The sequence below is a fragment of the Meleagris gallopavo genome, chromosome 6 (assembly GCF_905368555.1).
Source record: "Meleagris gallopavo chromosome 6, MGAL_WU_HG_1.1, whole genome shotgun sequence".
Lineage (NCBI taxonomy): Eukaryota > Metazoa > Chordata > Aves > Galliformes > Phasianidae > Meleagris > Meleagris gallopavo.
The window spans coordinates 51,295,752-51,316,004 of NC_139409.1; the positions used below are offsets into that span (position 1 = coordinate 51,295,752).

The 20,253-nt window shown below is 40.1% G+C and overlaps 1 pseudogene across 1 annotated transcript; it reads left to right on the forward strand.

Moving 5' to 3' along the window:
* The first annotated feature begins 1,590 nt into the window (after positions 1-1,590).
* Positions 1,591-17,808, forward strand: LOC146544194 (uncharacterized; annotated as a pseudogene). The gene is made up of 2 exons (XR_014884056.1): positions 1,591-1,728; positions 2,793-17,808. The product of XR_014884056.1 is annotated as an uncharacterized LOC146544194 (transcript).
* The last annotated feature ends 2,445 nt before the right edge of the window (positions 17,809-20,253 follow it).

Below are 20,253 nucleotides of genomic sequence, written 5' to 3' on the forward strand. Positions count from 1 at the left end.
CCTTCAGTGTTCCCTCTGATTTGCTACAATGCCACAGAAGTGTATCTGTGTGCCTCTTTACACAAAAACTAGAGCCCAGGATTCAAGTATCATGGCTTCAGGTTATGAAGCAGTGGCTGAGTGTAATTTACAATGGAATTCAAGTAAAACCATGTCTAGAAACACTGCATATAATTTCTGCTTCAGCCTTTATTTTAAATAAACACCTGCATTTTCATCTTTTTCACATGGAGAAAAATATTTGTTTCATGAGTTGTTACAGCATGTTTGTGTGCTGATGAACCAAAAGCTCTTTGAATTCTATATTGCATCCATTCCCCACTGCAATTTTGACAGCCCTGACTATCCTTTTTTTTGTTTCCTTTTTTTTTCTTTTTTCTCCTTAACATAACATTTCTGCAGTTACTTTGTCATTTAGTTAGGGGCTGTGTCTACATCTGTGGGAGGGAGAAGCAGGTTGCTGCTCTACTCTATGCAGATTGAGAGCCACTATCAGTCAGTATTTCAGGGAAAGCATATTTGGTGGTCAGGACAGGTAAATCAAGAGAAGGCTGCTCATCTTATCCAGGGCTGTGGTATAAGATGTGGTGCTTTTGACAGCCCACATACAAACTATCCTGGTCTCACTGACAGCTATATGCCCCAATCTGCTTAGTTCCCATGGACAAGGCGCTTTGCAAACTGGAGATCCGATGCAGAAGCATCTGGCACATGATAAAGCCCTCCCTGTTCCCTGTGTGAGCCAATCCTTGCCTTCAGCATCATAAAATGCAAAGTCAGACTTTCTCTTTCACCTACAGCCACATTCCAGAGGAGTTTTACACAGTAACATCTGTTTTCCTTGGGCTTCTCAATTATGGCAATTCCTTTGACAATCACAGCATTTAACCTTTCTGCTCCTCAGGTTTCTCATTACACATATTGAAAAAGTGATGTTATGCAAGCTCAAGGTTTTGCTAACCTATGAAATTTCTCATGGGACCTATTATATCACATACTGAGTCATTTTTAAATATAGACATGAGAAGATAAAAATAGTCAAGAAATCCTTAGTCTGCTCCAAACTCATCCCTCCTCCCTTTCCTTTTGCCTTCCTATCATGTATGAACAGGCTTTCCCCCATGATCATTGTTTTCTTTGCTTGCATTATACACATCTAAACTTAACTAGCTTCTCAGAAAAGCGGAAGAACCTCGATCAGGCTCTCTCTTCTTCTCATGCCTTAGAGGAGGAGACCTGTTTGCAGAGTGTGAGAGCAGGGAGGAAACAGGCCCATGATGGAGTGAGTGTCTTGCAGCCAGAGCTGGGGCCTGGGGCTGAGTGAGCAAGGGACGGGGAGGTGCCAGGGAGACTCCGTGCTGCACTGGAGTGCAAAAGTTTCCTCTCAGCAAAATTACCCTCCATTTTGTAAGCTATGCCTTGTAAATAAAAGCACTCCTAAGAAGTGTCTAAGTGATGTACAGCACATTTCTTCTGAGACTACACTGCTTTTCCACAGAGGGATCAAAAAAATGTATCTGTGTTAATGTTACAAACAGGGGGTGGGAGGTGCTTTTGGCTGAGAGGCAGAGATTGCAGAGACGTGACTCAGTCCTTCCACAGTCCTGCTGCCAGCCTGCACCAGCGTGCAACCTCTGTCTTACACTCTGCCTTTCCCCACAAGCAGCTGTCTGACCCAACACGCGGGGGTGCAAGGCGTAGATGAAGCTCTGAAACTCTTCTGCATAGGTAGGAAAAGAAGTATTTCCTTCAGTCCTTGTCAAGGCACAAAGAGCCAACTTACAATAGATGAGTTTTAAACATGGAAGAAATTAAGTAAGACAGAAGGGACAGTTATCTGATATAAGTTTTCTGCTGCAGGTGTTTTAGAGGTTTATTGACATTTTTAACCTGCTACACACCTGTGGCAATTCCAGGAATCTAACTCAGCTAATATTAACTGCAAATACTGTACCATTTCCACAGCGAAGTTAAACCAAGCAATTAAATAAGAGTCTGCCTTGATTTGTTGCTGAATTTGATCCTTGGATGCCAAAAGTTGGATTAAATTTAAAAATATGAAAATTTCTTATTTCAACTAAATACATCAAAGTTCATTGGGATTGAAAGGATACGAGTGATGAAAGGGAATTAGGAGGCCCAAAAAGCTTTTTTCTTCTGTCTTGAAATACAAACTTAAAAGAAATACTTCATAACAGAGGGGAAAGTTGTGGGGTGGGATAAGGTTTTCTTCTTGTGTTTATGAAAACACAACTTGGACACCATTCTAATCTGATTTCAGTATCATATTGTGAGAAGCAGATTGTGTTTTTGCAGTGGAATTTTCCAGTATTTCTGTATGTAGCATAGGATAAGTTGCCTTTCACAAAGAAAGCTGCTGGACAGAGTAAAGTTGAGACTGGGTCTTCCAACCCAGGTAGAATTGGCACAGGCACTAGGTAAGGTAATTATATAGGGTAGGGGAGAGTTTGGTAAAGGGCAGAACAAGTGTGCTAATTTTTAAGATTATTGTCCTCCTGTCGCCATAAAAACAATGGGTTGGTAACAGACATTGTATGGAAATGTATTGTAGCAACAGCATCTGGAAGATTGTGAGCCTGAGGCACTGTACCTCTCAGACCCAGGGTATATAACGGGATGGGTTTCACTCACCAGTTGAGCAATTTCTCCCTTGTCAGCAGGGGGTGTGCGCCCGTTACTGCAATAATGAATAAACTGCTCTTCACGGAGATCTTTGCCTGATTAGAGACTTTGATCTTGAGCATGTTTCTCACATTTTGGTGCCAAACCAGGGAACAACATCACCTGCAGTGAGCCTCTGCCTCTACAGCACAGGACGGCGCACCCTGCTCCTATTTCTGTAGCCCTGTGGGTTGGCAGAGGTGGTTCATCATGGAGCCCGCTGCAGACCTGAGGATTTTGTAAGAGGCGGACCTTTGTAAGAGGCAAGATCTGTGAACAGCAGGGGATAGGGACAGACAGGCACTGCGGTGTTGTGTGATTGATCTGATAATTCCTGGCAACTCTGTGCACAGACCAAGGTAAGAATCTTGTGTGATTAAATATTGCCTTGGAGGTCGAGGTCTGGGACTCTTATGCTGTACTCAAACATCTTGCAAAAAGGGTTGCTTGACAGTACACCTCATTTTCTAGAACCAAGAATTGTGCATGATGCTGCAAAAGAGCAGTTGCTGCAGTAGCATGACCAGAGATTGCTGAGAGAAATAAGTAAAAAGAGTTCCAAGGTGGGGGTCAGAGAGAGGGCCCCCAGAGCAGTGCCTGCTATAAGTCCTTTGGGAGATATGTTGAAAAATTGGAAGAGAAATTTGAGAACTAGGGATAAGAATAAATTGAAAATGGTTAGATATTGTGGTTGTTGTATGGCCCAAATAATCAACTGCAGGGGAATAAGTATTTTGGCCAAAATATGCATCTGACGAAGATCACATTTTATCAGGCTTCAAACATGTACTTAAACAGTAAAACTCCTTTATTTATTATTTTATTGTTTTGTTTGGAGAAGGAGTCCACATATGCCGCTTGTTGAATTTACGAAGTACAGCAGTTAATCATGGCTAGACAAAATTCTGTAGATAAGGAAGAACAGAGAAACCTCAGATGGGATCCTTTAAGTTGTTTACTCCCTGTAGCTTTCCCTAGGATTAAACTCACTTGCTTTCCTCTGTGAAACAGCGTTCACCCCCTCTTACCATCCTGGCCTCGAGTCAAGTCCTGTAACTACAGGAGGGAGGCTGGAGACAGCTGACAGAGTGGAGGATATTGGCTCAGATCAGCCCACCTGAACAGAGCTCTGTGATTAGTTCTGATGCTGAAAAGAAAAAGTTCTGCCAGCTTGAGAAAGAATTGGTACAATGCAAAAGGGGTATTATAAATTCTCCTTTTCCTAAATCTAACTCCATTAACCCCACTAATACTTCTATGTATTCTCTTAGTGAAGTTCCAGTGTTATCAGGAGATATATGATATGTAAACTCCCTACTTACTAGTGAAGAGGTAAGAAATTTGAAAAGGGAAATCTTTAATGAAAGATCCTATTGGATTAGCAGAACAGTTTCTTGGTCATCTTTAGCTTATAAAATACTGGAACTTAATTTAACTGGGAACACCTTAAGAGTAACAGGGGTTGAGGGATCAGGAATGATAGTTTCACTTTTCGATACTACTGAATTAAAATGGGAAGACAAAATAGTCACAGGGCAATTGTTATGTGCCAGAAGCAGCGACCAATTCACTGGGCAGAGATTTAATAGTTAGGACTGCAGTTGAAAACTTATGGAGCAGGTATGAATGTGCAAATGAATTTGTTAACAGCTGATGATGAAAAAGAAATAAATCCAAAGATGTGGGTAGGAGAAGGAATCCGGGGTGGACTCACAATTACTCCCTTAAAAATAACTTTCCAAGGAAGGAGTGAACCTGTAAAACAGCAGCAATATCCCATACCTTTAGAAAGGATACTGGGTCTAGAGCCTGTAATACGAACATTGGTTAAGAGTGGTCTTCTGGAACTCTGTATGTCACCCTATAACACTCCAATTTTGTCAGTACAGAAGGCAGATGGCATCTATCCACTGGTACAAGATCTAAGAAAAATTAATGGAACAATTCTCAAGCGATGCCCCCTGGTTCCTAACCCCTATACTTTAATGAATCTGATCCCACACAGACATAAATGGTTTAGTGTAATAGATCTAAAAAAAAGGCTTTCTGGGTGCTTTAGACTCAGAAAGTTGAGATCTTTTTGCCTTTGGATGAGAGGACCTAGATATGGGATGAAAGTAGCAATATAGGTGGATTGTTTTACCCCAAGGGTTCACGGAATCACCTAATTTATTTGCACAAGTACTGGAGAAAGTTTTGGAAAAGTTTCAGGTTGAAGAGGGGGTAAAGCTGTTACAGTATGTGGATGAATTGCTGATTTGTGGAACAGAGGAGACTAAAGTAAAAGAGACTACAAGTAAACTGAATTTCTTGGGGAACATGGGCTAAGGGTGTCTAAAAATAATCTGCAGTATGTGGAAAAAGAAGTCAGATACCTTGGGCATGTGATTTCTGAGGGGAAAAAGAGTACATTCTGAAAGAATTCAGGGTATTGTGCAGCTTTCTCTGCCTGGGACAAAGAGGAAGTTGCCAAAGTTTCTAGGTTTAATTGGATACTGTAGTTTATGAATAGAAGCATATGCACCAAAAAACCTGAGAGATTGTATCTCAAACTATCAGAGGGGGAACCCAACATATTAAAATGGACAAAAGAGGGAAAAGAATTAGTAGAAGTATTGAAATGGGACTTAGCCACAGCGTCTGTGTTAGAACCACCTGCCTTAAAGGAATTATTTCACCTTTTTGTAACTGTCAGTGAAGGAGCTGCTTTGGGAGTTCTAACACAAGAATGGGGAGATAAAAGAAAACCTATTGCATAGTTGTTAAGCTATTATGCTCTGTATCTCGAGGATGACCTGAATGTATCCAGGCAGTAGTAGCAACTGCCTTATCTGTAGAAGAAAGAAAGCGTGTACCATTCAGGGGTGTAAAAAGCAAATTGTTGAGTTGTTGATAATGTGTGTTCCCCTCCCCCCCCCAAAGAACTTGCTCCACATTTTGAGGCATGATCATTAATGGAAAAAATAAAAAAATAAAAAAAAGGATCAAGGGCAGAATCTGCTCCTCGACCTCCTCCTCGACCTCTTAGAAAAGCATGATATCAAACCCTTCCCTGTAGAGTTGGAGTGGGCACAAAATAATTGGCCCAACTTAGAGGGGGTTGCGGATCATATAAATTCTCTCAACAAGTAAACTTGTATGGGGGAGGGAAAGGGAAAATCAATCATTTGTGCAATTCTAAGAGTCATTCTTACTGCTGCTGTAGAGATCCGCAACAAATAGCAAATGGCAGAAACCTAATCTGTTCAGTCCTTGCAGGAATTGGTTACATACCTACAGGGCCAAGTAGAAGATCTTAGGGAACAGTCAGAAAAAGAAGAACATTCCAAAGTCCTCCTTCAGCAAGCCTTTAGAGAACAGCTGGTAAATGAGAGGAGATTAACTCTAGTTCTTCAGGTAGAGACCTTTATCCAGGAGAAAATCTGGAGGATGTGAGAGCCGAAAAAGACAAATCAGAAAACCTGGTGGCCCTTCTCTGCGCTCCAATAGAAAGTAGGCATGCATATGAAGAGAGCAAAGATGGGTACTCTGATGTTAGTATCAGAGAAGTCCCCTATTTGAAAGATTTCAGTCACACCCCTAGGAAATCAGAGACAAAGTATATGTGGGAAGTACCACTAACGGGGAGATCAGACCCTGCTGACTGAAAAGTAATCAGAAGGTTATTGGGGACCTGCAATATTTTTCACCACTGACAACCACTGTGCCCCGTGTTCCCTTAGTCAAAGAGCTGCTTATTGGGATGATTATCCCTCGGGACAGCTGATGTTGTGTGATTTGCTGGACATTGGTCCTGTCACTTTAACCCTCAAAGAGCCTCTTAACAAATACATCTGGAAGGCTCAAGGTGATCAGGAGAAAATGTACAAAATTAACCATCTGGATTTCACCCACCTTCTAACTTTGGTTCATTTGGGACCAGGAGGTTTTTTGTCATTGTTTTTTTTTGTTTTGTTTTGTTTTGTTTTTTTCCAGTTATGCTTTCTCTAACCTTCATTCCTCTGGAATTGTGAAGTTCTCTCTCTTTGGTTTTCCAGATGCTAACGAATGCTGATCCTGTTGCTGTTCCTCACATGTTCCCTTCTTACCGTGCTCCTTTCTCTGGGATCCCTGTGGTATTACTAATGTCACTGTTTCGGACAGACACCTTCTTCAGATTAATATTTGTAATTGCTTATGCTGGCCCTATCACATTCACTGGCTGGTCACATTCCCACACCCATATTGGGCATATTGGATATATGGGAGCAAATTCTAATTCTAACAGAGGCTTAATCCTTTCAACCACGGTTAAACACAGTGATGAAATATGTTCAGAAAATGAATGGGGCAAGGATAGTACTGGCCAACTCCCACAACTCCGGTGAGATGCAGGACAAAGAATAAAAGTAGGGTGTCAGATGCAACAAGTGATCTATGTGCATTGCAACACCCCTGCAGTCTTCCCTATCAGCCTTGGGGACCAATCAGTAGTTCTTATCTAATATATTATCCCAATGGGAAAGAACTACTATAAAAAACCACCAGTTCATTGTAGATTCACTTGCCATAACTCAAAATAATGTCTACCTAGCTCTTAGTTGTAGAAGGTAAAGAAAACATTTTACCCACTGAAATTCAAAAGGTGATTTGGAACAATGCAAACAAATTTGAAAGAGACTCTCAATCTTCGTGGCATCTAGTTAATTTTACCTGCAATCCTGTTAATAACTTTGCCACAGATTTTGTCCTAACAGTGCGCAATGCTTTGGTACATACCATATACCCAATCATTGCACTGTGTCTGAATCACAATGGGGTTATTCTTTACCTATTAGAACACAAAGTATGGGCCCAACAAAATAGAAACTAATGGCAAACTGCTGACGTTAGTTCATGTGCTGTATGTGAACAACAAGGATTTTTGTGAGAGTAATACCATCAGGGCTCAAGACATTTGTCTTGACACTGAGCAAAATATTTGCCATTTTGAGAGATATCCCAATGAGATCCTTGAAATAGTGCTCACTTATATTGGAAAATGATGTGTGTGTATGAGAAACTCTTGTAATTTTATACTCATAGGTAATATTACTGCAGATATAAGCAATCATTCAAATGTCTGTGTTTGTAACTTTACTAGCATTATGGGATGTGATTTTAATTATTCAGTTCCAGTTATGTCAGTTGTTGCGCTCCAATTACACATTAATCCAAGATTTGCCACCTCCCCCAATTGGAATGAATCTTACTTTGGTAAAGAAATTATTGCAACATGACAATCTGTACCAACTGCTAGAATGTATATGTCCAAGATAATGGACAAATAAAGTTTGATTACTATTAACCATGATACAGAAGACATACACCATGTCCTGGAAAGGGTGAAGAAGGATGGAGAATACCATTGGTGGGAAATGCTGCTTGGATGGTCACCAACAACAGGAGGAGCTTTTAGTTCTGTGCTTCACCCTGTTGTGATCTTATTAATCCTAACGTTTATGTGCTTATTGCTTGTAATAACATTATATGTGAAAGTCTGGCACATGTTGAGGTGACTGGCCTGGCTCAAATTACCCAAGGAGTCTGAAAGTTGGCTAAGTATTAGATTACTTCTCCTAGCCTCTTGGTGATCCATGGGTAAGGCGAGCTCTGTTATGAGCATTGGCAGCATTCACGTTTTGCTCCTTTGTTTTTATGTGATTTTAACATGTATCTTTCCCTTCTCCCCACATTCCCCTTAATGCTTTTTTTCTTGAAACCACCATAGACAGTGACAACAAGCTTAGCACCGGCAGGTGGTGTGAGAAGCGGGAACAATGCTTGGCTCAAAGCTTGTTCAGAGGCAGCCATCTGAGACATGACAAGCTGGAGAATGCTTGGCTTGAAGCCTGTCCAGTGGCACCCATCCAAGGCATGACCTGCTCAAGAAGTTAATGGCTAACTACCATGAGCACAGTGGTAAGAGGACAGATACTCTGTTCCTCCTGATGAACAAAAATGTGGGTACCCCGACAGCTACCATCACCGTGATGGCCAGGACATGATGCCCCTGATAACTGGGGTAATCAGGCCTGAAGAGTTCTGAGGAAGAATGAGTACCCCATCTGCCAAAATGCATCTCTGTAGGTCAACGAGACATCACTGACCAACCTGCTGCCTCCCCATGGACCAAAGCGACATCATTGGTTTCCCTGGTGGTGGCTATCCCTGCTCTGTAAACCATTTGCTAGAATTTCTTTCTTTACTGTTGCTAACTTCTCCATCTTCCTCGCATTATCTAGCAACTTAGAACTTGTAATGCTGATTGTGCACTGATTCAAGGCTTACTACCTGTTTGTATTGGGATGAATTGTACAAGGGTGAAGAAATTGTTATTCTTAATAATAATCATATACATATATATACTACAGTATAGTGAGACAAATAATTTTGAGAAGATTATTATTGTCAATCATCAAATCAGGATAGTAAGATAGTTTTCCTATATTAGAAGTTTTTCATAGTCTGGTACAAAAGGGTAAAAAGGAAAAGAGGGAGAATTGTGAGAAGCAGATTGTGTTTTTGCATTGGAATTTTCCAGTATTTCTGTATGTAGCATAGGATAAGTTGCCTTTCACAAAGAAAGCTGCTGGACAGAGTAAAAGTTGAGACTGGGGCCTTCCAACCTGGGTAGAATTGGCACAGGCACTGTGTAAGCTAATTATATAGGGTAGGGGAGAGTCTGGTACAGGACAGAACAAGTGTGCTAATTTTTGAGACTACTATCCTCCTGTCGCCATAAAAAGTACAGAGCATACCAATGGGTTGGTAACAGACATTGTATGGAAATGTAAGGTAGCAACAGCGTCGGAAGATGGTGAGCCTGAGGTGCTCAACCAATGAGTGCCAGGAGAGGCCTTACCTGCGTTGGACCCAGGGTATATAACGGGATGGGTTTCACTCACCAGTTGAGCAACTTCTCCCTTGTCAGCAGGGGGTGTGCGCCTGTTATTGCAATAATGCTGCTCTTCACAAATCTTTGCCTAATTAGAAATTTTTGATCTTCAGCATTTTCCTCGCAACATGAGGTACATTTATTACTTGGGAAAATTGCCTCAGTGCTTTCACTGATGCAGCTTGGACTCAGCCTGCAAAAGTTAGTCTGTGTACGGAGGGCTCTCTATGACCCAGAGATGAAGTATGGAGAAGGCAGGAGCAGCACAGAAACAAAAAGGAAAATCTCAGGAAGAGTCATCTCAAAAGCATTAGAAGGTGGCTTGAGTCTTAGGGAGCAAGGATATCCTGCTCCCAAAACATGCAGAGCAGAAGCAACCAAGAAGGTTGGGAACAGTGATGATGGCTGATAGAGGGGAAAGAAAATGAGAAAAAACCAGTGGAGTCCGAAACATCTTTGAGCCATGTCATAAAACTGAAAAAATTATAGTAATCAAAATAATGTGTAAATATTCAGCCATTTCTGAATGTGCCAAATATCACTATTGTTGTTTCAAAGCTTGTAACCTGGATGTGCCAAAGCCCTAGAATGAGGGGTAGGCAGATGGTAAATAAAAAAGGCTAGTGATGACAGTGATGGGGAGCAGCTAGCCAGAGCACCTGGCTGAGGGCACAATGAGCACACTGACCATCCCTATATCACAAGGTTAACACCTTTTGGTTAATGCTCCCTCAGCACGGCTGGATTGGGCCTACACTGCAGTGGAGCTATGGGAACAGACATCAACACCACATATGCATGGAATGGTGAAGGGAGGAACAAATAGCTTGTCACGCAATTGGCAATCTCTGGTCCAAAAATGGGACTTATTTAATAATAGCCAGTTTTCTGGGCAACAGCCCAGGACAGTACTTTGCTAAAGGTCTGTAGAAAATGAATCCAGCCTTTTCCCTTTGCTGCCAACCAAAGGCATTGCAACAGGCTGCCCGTATCACATTTCATTTTCTCTCCAATTAAGATAGCTTGTGAAATCCACACGTGGGCATGAACTAGACCATCCCAAATGTCTCTAGGGTTAAATCTCAAGCTCTCATAGTAGATCAGTTGATAGCAAATGATTTCAGGACAGGACAGCATAGCACACCAGCCTCAGCAGGAACTCTAGGACTGCAGTCTTGAAACTGAAGCTTGCTCCAGGTTCTCATAAACAGAAACACTTCCTCTGGAAAAACTGTCCTTACAAACTTCTGTGTCATACAGAAAAGCACATTTAACCCAGTCTCACCCCTAAGCATAGCCAGAATAAATCTTTTCAGTATCAGTGACCCTTTGTGTGGAAGCTAAAGGTGGAAAGATTGATACTATGCCTACAGAAGTGGATGAAGGAGTCACATGATGTGAATGTGGGCAAAATATATCACAAATGTATCACTAATTATCAATATTCACAAAAGCTCCTGCCTGCCCAATGGGAGCTGAGACCTCAGAGTAACAACCACTGTGCAAGGCTCGGTGAGGGGTGATGGAGCACTCCGTAGAAGTCATTGAAGAAGGAGAAACCAAACATGGTCTAAAAGCAGTATGACTCTCAGTCACTGAATGTCCCAATTATGAGGTACCCTGGTAATGTGGGCTTCCAAGTCCTGAGGCAACAGCTTGACATACAATGTGAGTTCTACTTATTTATGACTAAAGTGAAGGTAACTTCACTGAAAACTTCCACAGAAACACTGGAGCCTAGCACTGCTGACATACACCATGCAGTCATCTCTGCCATGTTAGTTGCCAAAGCCATTGCCAGGGTTATTCAGTCTAGAAAACAGCTGGCAGTAGTAATGACTACAGGATTTGGATTTCCTACTGTATCACCCTCTTTGCCTGAGTCATAAAATCATAGAATGTCTTGGGTTGAAAGGGAACTTAACAATCAGTTGCTAGGACATGTTTGTCAATCACTAAATCAGACACTAGATTAGTTGCACAGGGCCCCATCCAACCTGGCCATGAACACTTCCAGGGATAAGGCATCCACGACATTTCTGGACAGCCTGTTCTAGCACCTCCCCAGCCTCTCAGTGGAGTGCTCATCCTCAAGGCTACTGTTGCCTCTACAAAACATTGCAGGTAATTCATCACGCAGTGAAAACCTAAATTTGCAAATATCATGTTAGATATTGCTTTGACAAAACATCAGTCCATTTCTGTTGATTCAGCTTGTTATCTTAGCTTCAACTGTTACAGAAATGCATAAAGATTTGCCAATCACTACTATCTCCCATAAAAGAATATTAAGAGAGATTATGAGCTCTTCCCAATTTCTGTGGGATGAGCAATTCACAAGAACAGTTTCCTGAACTGTAGGATGAAGGAAGTCTGATTTGAGGCAATCCTGTTTCACATCATCTCCATATACCTCTGTTGTATAAGGAAGGAATCAAAGCTTGTTAAAATAAATTGACTTGCTTAAAGTTACACAATGTCAAGAATAAAATCCAAACATCTTAAATGTTGGTACAAGAAGAACCCTTTGCACACTATCAGTCATTTTCTCCGGCATTTCAACGATTCTAGTAGCAATGTACTATACTACTGTACTTCATACTTGTATGGAGATATTGTTTCCATTGATTTACTTTAGATGAGAAAATTGCCATAGTCTAACCCTGAAAAAAGCCAACCTTTTCAACCACCCACTACTGATGTATAAACTTACGTCAGCACAGAATTCTTAATAATTTTCAACATAAATTGATTCACAAAGTTCTAAATTTTTTTTTTTAAGGATGATTTAGTTTTCTGATCATGGAATTTTAACTTCAGTGATACTGACTTGCTTTCTTACTTACCTGTCACTGATCTCCTCAGAAGTAGCCTATGGACCAGGATGGCTCTGCCAAACATGGTCTGAAATCTCTTCTCTGGAGAACTACTTATCAAGTTATTTTACTCCCACAGTTTTTAATACTGCAACATAATTCCTTTAATAAATCCAAAACAGAGATTTGCATAGAGGTGGACCAGATTACTTCCAGCATTTATTACTTCCTATCTCATCACATCTTGACTACCTTTGATTTACACAGTCATTGCCATACTTAAGGGCTTTAGGATTTTAATTTTAAAATGTGTCTGGGTCTGCAGATGTGCTTACTTTCCCAGGACAAAAAACAGAGCAACTTTCTCTCCCCAAACCATCCCACACAGGGAAAAACAGTGAAGGCTGTCTAGTAAGGTCAATGACTAAAAAGCCCAAATGCCTTAGTGAAATTGTAGCAGCTAAAGGCTAACCATGAGCTGCAAAGAAGTAACCAGTAAGCAAGTGTTCTGTGCCAATACAGGGACTGGTAGGTGACGTGGGTGGGATCGAGTGCACCCACAGCAACTTCGTAGACAACTCCAAGCTGAGTGGTGCCATTGACGAACTAGAGGTTAGGGATGCCACTCAGAGAGTCCGGGACAGGCTTGAAAGGTGGGCCCATGAAGTTCAGCAGTGCCAAGTGGAAGGTCCTGCACCTGGGTGGGGGCAATCCCAAGCACACATACAGGCTGGGTGGAGAACGGCTTGAGAGCAGCCCTGAGGAGAAGGATTTGAGGAGTGTCAGTCGTTGAAAGCCTTGACATGAGCCAGCAGTGTGCATTTGCAGCCCAGAAAACCAGTCATATCCTGGATTGCATCAAGAGAAGTGTGACCAGCAGCCAAGGGAGGTGATTCTGTTCCTCTACTCTGCTTTCATGAGACCCCATCTGGAGTACTGTGTCTAGTTCTGTGACTCACAACAAAAAAGGAAATGGAGCTGTTGGAGCAGGTCCAGAGGAGGGCCATAAAGATTATCAGAGGGCTGGAGCACCTCCCCTACGAGGACAGGCAGAGAGAGTTGGGCCTTTTCAGCCTAGAGAAGAGAAGGCTCCAGTGGGACCCTATAGCAGCTTTCTTGCAGGCTGAAAAGCTGGGTAGGGACTTTTAGAAGGGACTTTTTAGAACATAGCAGCAGGATAAGGGGAAATGGTTTTAAAGTGGAAGACGGTAGACTTAGACTAGATATTAGGAAGAAATTCTTTGCTGTGAGGGTGGTAAGACACTGGAACAGGCTGTTCAGTGAGGTTGTGGATGCCCCCTCCCTGGAAGCATTCAAGGTCAGGCTGGATGGGGCTGTGAGCAACCTGGTCTAGTGGGAGGTGTCCCTGCCTATAGCAAGAGGGTTGGAACTAGATGATCTTAAAGGTACCTTCCAAACCAAACCGTTCTATGATTCTGTGAATACTACCAAATGCTTTGAACAAATGCCTCCCTAACTCAGACTGCTGCAGAAGGATCTCTCTTCAAGCATATACTCAGAGAGACAGCAAATCTCTGCTTTCACCCACTGCTGAAACGCAGCATCCACATTTGGGAAGAGCAAAGGTCTTGGGTATGGAAGCTCTCCATGACTGGTTTTCCAGTCCTGCACCAAAATCCTGAGCAACACAAGACAAAACAAAACAAAAGAAAAAAGGAGGCTTATTGTGTCACCAACTACATTCCTTCTGCAAGACAAATAACATAGTAACTTTTCATATATAAAAGGTTTGAAGGCCAACAAGGTGCTACAGATGTTACTGTAGGCTGCTTAATAGCCACTGCTGGCTGCTAACTGTATAGTAAAACTATGGGAGAAAAGCCAAAAATAAATGGAACAACTGGAAGTATATAATATATGTATACATCATAATGACAGTTATATCTAAAATTGGAAGTGCAAGCTTGCTTCATTGAAAGGTTCTGGAAATCTACTCAAGATCTACTCAAACTATCCAGATCACATCAATTGTAGCAAATGTGCTGTGAGCTTTCAAAGAAAGCTGTCTTTATAAGGTTGTTGTTGTTCACAGGGAATGTAAGAAGCGCAGTGCAACTTAATGTTCCCAAATCCCTACATGTGTACAGGTTCATTGCCTTCTGGAGAGAGCTATTCTGTGATGCATTCACTGTCAAAAAAGAGCAAAGTTTACCCCTTCTCCTTTGTTCTCTTCCTTCCACTTCCACTTTCCCCTGTTTGGTTGACATCTGAACTCTTGTGCAGTGAGCATGAATGTACCACTGCAATTTGGTGGCGCAGCACATTCACTTCTTACAAGCATAAATTATTTAGCAGGGTTCCAGACAGCAACAATCAGATCAACACCATTCTCACTCTCATGAAAACATTACTTTTTTCTCTTGTCTTGTTCACTTAATATAAAAGGTCACTGCAACTTGAAGCATATGTTTATTATTTTATATGAAAAATATAATACTACTACTTGTTTTCTTCCAGAGAAGCCAGAAATTACCAGAATGATCATTTATTTCACAAAAGTACTGCACTTCTGTTTTTACTTTCTGGAACTTAGAATTTCAGAAGGGCATAAAATAATGGTAAAGTTATGATTAACATTTTTGGAAAGCAAAAAAGGAGAAAATGGATTTGAATTGTTCCCAAAAGCAACAATTATTATATATTGTAAGTCAGCTCATCTACCTAGACTGAATTTGCAGTCTCAGTAGTTGACACTCAGAGCTATCTCTAGGGCTTTGTAATCAGAACCTTTGAGAGAACGCATTTTTTTATCAGCTTTGACTAACCACTGAAAAAAGGCAAATAAATCTATACTAATTGCATGTGCTGATACAGTTAATCAGACCTTTCCTTTAAATTTAATACATTCTCTATTCCCCATGATTATTCCCCGAGTATCTACCTCATTTCTTTAACCAGCACTAAAACTAAGCTCAGCTGCTAAGTTACAAGTTGCATAGGCCAGTGGAAAACGTACCAGTGTGTGACAAGAAAATGATGTTTGATTTATTAATGGAAAAAGCAGAAAAACAGACCTTATACCAGAACTGCAGTTCTGTGGAATGCAATTTGAATTTCTGAAATCTGTTCTACATACCTTGAGCTTTAAACAACTTACTTAACTCTCAGTATCTCACGGGCCATTTCTGGTTATTTTGAGAATTCCTGATGGCTAACAGCCTTGGCATTGTCATGATTTCTGTATTACTCAGTGACCAGTAGCCTCACTATTGAAACATTTTTTCTATTTTTTTCAATAGAAGTAATATTTGATGTGTGTTACACCTGGAGATTAGGGCTGAAAGTAAACACCTGTGGGTCTCTCAGTCTTATCCACACAATCAATAATGTTTCTACTCAAGAGTGATGGTTGAAAGAATGAAAGGCATGAGGAAAATCTGTCATAAAGAATAAAGCAAATCAGCCAAGGTTTGCTCTTGTATGTGAATTAAGTGTGCTAGAAAAAAAAAACAAAAAACCCTTCTCCAGATATACTTAACCTAGGGTAAGGAAGATAAATGGAAATATGTGTTAGCTAGCCCCTTAATTTTTTTCATTTAAAAGTTTGAATAGGCAAGTTCTTCCAGACAAAGAAATGATTCCTCATTAAAATGCAATAGGTCTCTTGTGGTAGCACCTCAGGTATGCCTTCCATATTCTTACATAACAGATTCCTCTTTCTTTATGCAGCATTTTACTTTAAAAGTAGTGTGCTTAAAATGAGCACGAAGAGCTGCATGTTGGCTGGATAAATGGCAACATGGAAACTAGAGAAGTGCAGGAAACTAGTTGTGCATTAAGCAGGCTTTAACCACTAACCAGAGCAAAAAACCTAAATTCAGATAGGAGTGACAGTGAACTTAATCACCAAGTCAGAAGTCACAAGGTAGATCAGTATATTGTAAAGATATTATCAGTGGTGAATAAGGCTTTGTGGTGAATAAGGTTGTTTTTTTTTAAAAAAAGTGTTTTTTTAATGATTTTTTATTTTTATTTTTATTTTAGCACTATGGATGTCATTATGGGAGAAAGGTGTTCTCCCTCCTCATTGGAATTGTTTAAAAAAAAAATAAAATCTGTCCTTATTCATTATTAATTAAGAGGTCATCCACAATTTCTTTTTTTATATTTTTCATCCAAAGAAAATCTCTTACAAGTCAAGAAGGAATGACCTTCGATTTCCATAAATCAATGCGACAAGGGATTCCGTCAGCCACATATCTTCTCTCACATAAGCAGCACCTGCTGACTCCCATAGAGTCAACCCTGCAAGTGATGAAGAAAGCAGCAGCTTTTTAAACCACTGAAGCCTGGCTGAGGAAATCACTGTGAAACAGTTTTATTCTTATTTCGCAAGTGAAATAGGAGTCTGAATGTTTAATTTGTACGAGCTGCTAGCACTGCACATACCTCCATATCACATTTCCTCACTCTGAACACTGTCACTGCTGCCAGAGAAGCTGTAACATCACTGTAGATTTTGTTCATACTAATTGATATGTGACTCCATACCTGCACATTCTGTATGTTCCCAGGCATGGGCTCCATGAACCTGCAACAAGTGTAGTGCTGTTCAATCTCAAATTTCAGAAGCAAAGCTGACGGGCTGCTGAGTGCCAAAAGATGGCCTTCACCTGTTGTCACAAATTCTCCTCAAATTCAGAAAACTTATTATACCAGAGTTACTCTCAGCTAGATTTCTTGTGTCATCACTTTGGATTTGTTCAGATAGATATGGAAGCAGGATGCAATATAGTTGTCGTGGCCTAAGTGAAGATACAGTTTGTATCTGCAACCAGACAGATATACCTCAGTCCTCATCAGATGGTCTTTACTATTCTCTGCTTTTAAACTTTATATGCACATTGTTATCTCAGTGATGTCTGTCAATAAATTCAGGACTTTCAGCAACTAATTCAAGTGCCTCAGCATAACTATTCTCATGGGAAACTTCATTTTCTACATAAGAAGTACAACTGGAATCTAAAAAGCAGAGATTCAACACTCCACCAGACTTGAGGAGGTAAACTGTACCCTTGTAGGGTTGATAATATGTACCATAATAAGGTCAAAGTGCCAAATAAAAACGTAGTCAACAGTCATACTTTTTGTAAATAGGTTTCTGACCATACATGGGGACATGTAACACACAAACTCTGCCTGGATCTGACCAAAAAAGGCTCCTTACAAGAATTCCAAATTAACACAGTGCATGCGTAGTGCTAGATTATAATATGTATAGCAATTCTTGGAATATGTGGGCATTTCATAGAAACTGTATGAATATTCACATGTTAAAATGTATAAGATCTGTGTGCTTTTTCAGTGTGCACGTCAGGAAGAAGTTATCTCCCATGCACTCAGCACTGCAATAAAATAATACCAACTTTCTAATCTGTCATTCAGATTGCCAAGTTTTATTTCTGCATTTTGGTGACATCAATACAAGTTCAAAAGCTTACAGTGCTTTCCCCAGACTGAAATCTGTGCTCCCTTAGTTTTATTTTTTCAAGCCACTAAAGAAAACACAAAGAAAGATTAATGAAGCTTTCCAATACAAGCAAGTTGATAGCATGCTTTTATTTAACAAAATCTCCTTTGAACAAGGCACTTAACAAGCCTTGATGATTGATAAGTTTGATTCAATCACTTAAAATCAAGTGTCCCAGTACTGTTTTGCAATAAAGGAAACTGAACAGATATACTGAAAGGAAAAACCTGAAATGTCATTATAAACTTTATATTCATAGAAGTAGGAGAATCACTTATCCCTTGTGGGTAAAATAGTAGAAAGGATAGGAAATGGAGTTATTCCCTGATATTCTGGGACAACAGATTTGGTTTAGTGGCTCAGCTAAAACATCCATCTAAAACCAATGCCCTGTTTCAAAAGAACAAATGGTCAAAGTTCAGGGGAAAAATACATGCTACAACATATTTGTGACTATAATATCTTACTAGCATTTTAGGAGCACCTATAGATAGCATTTCGACACATGGCATTTTGTAGTCACTAATAGATCTGTATTTCATGGATTTGTTATGTAATTAAAAAAAACTCATTCACGTTCGTACTTCACCACGTCCTGCAGCAATGAGTTACGTGAATACTACCATAAGTTTTGTGAAAAAAAAAAAAAAAAGACATTGTGACATGGTTCACTTTGGCTTGAAGTTGATGCATTATAATTTCACTACAAGATTTCTGATTTTATACCTAAATGTTCAACTATGTAGATAAATGATAAAGGGATCCTACTTGCATTTTCTCTTCAACAAGCATTAATTCACAGAAGTACATCCTCACATCATCTCTGTGTTCAAACCTGAAAAGCCCCAGTCTATTTACTCTTCCAAACATTTCAGACATTTAGTATCTGGAATAACCTTTGTTAGACTTACACATATTTACTCCATTTCCTCTGCCTGTTTGAGCTGAGTTGGCCCAGAATTTCACACAACATGCACCATCTGTGGACAGAATGCTTTTATGCATGTATTGACGTAATATATGCATTCAGTTTGTTAACAAAAAGTATACAGACCAATGTACCAGCATACAAAAGAAAGGACAAGCCTCAGCCAAGCATCGCTCACCCTGCCTGTCTCATTGCCTTAGCAGTTCCCCTGCCAGGGCTTTGTCGCTGTCACTAGTACATGGCAATTGTATGAAGTTCACACATTTTGCCAAGAAGAAACAGCTGATTTTTTTGCTGTGTAACTCATTTTGCCCTCTCCCCACATACGGTTTTGATCAAGGCTGAATTCTGGGAAGTTTTGTGGCTAATGCTACAAAGGAAAATAAAGTGATTTGTTGCAATAGTACTTCTTGGCCTTGGAATGGAAAAAGCTGTGGTGCTCAGAAAATATGGAAGTGACGCTCTCCCAGCCAGAAAAAGAAAAAGAAAGCAAAGGGCTCTGCACCTTTCTCTTACAAATCTTTCTTCTATTGGCCATGTTTTCCACCATTACTTTTCTATGGATCTGTTCTCCTCTATATCTTAAAGTCATCTTTTTGCATTCAAATATACCCATTAGACATGTTCGGCTTTGAAAGCTAACTGGCAAAGATGTAAAAAAATCCACCAACACAAGCATAATCATTAGTAATGACCAACAGTGATAACTGTTTCATGCTTTTTCTCTTTAATTCCCAGTACATCGGCTGTATTTATGCATGTTTTTTAAGCTCAGTGCCACAAAATTATCTGGACATTAGAGGAACAGTAGCCCAGTCCCAATTATTTTTAGGCAAGTTTCTAGTTTCCTCAAAAAATGTTGAATCGACAGTGGGAAACATGTAACTATGAAGAGCAAAATACTGAAATCAAGATTATTCCTTCATTTAGGATAAAAGATTCTCACCTCAAACACACAGTATGAGTAAGAAATCCCTAAAACCAGTGTAGCCTTAAACAGGTTGCATTACCTCACTGTTTCATGTTTTTTTTTTACTTGGACAAAATGAATACACAGCAAACACCAAAAAACATGGAAAATATTTAAGAAGAGAACATGCAGCACACCTTGTCAGCCACCCAGACAAGACAAACCAAAAGGTTGAAAGCACAGAGGCTACTGACTGGATCTTAAAAAAAAAAAAAAAAAAAAAGGAGTTAAGGATTTTGGAGTACGCTTGGACTTCAGTCCATCTGAACAATGCAATAAATAATTCTTGGTTATTCCATATATTAGTTGGACAATGGATTAAAGGCTACATTTTTAATTGAAGTAAATTAGTGTAATTTTGTGAATGCAAATAGAGGCTTGCATATATAGCTTCGTATTTTTCTAAGTGCTTAGTGGATTTTTTTTTTTTTTTAAGGCTATGAGTGGAAT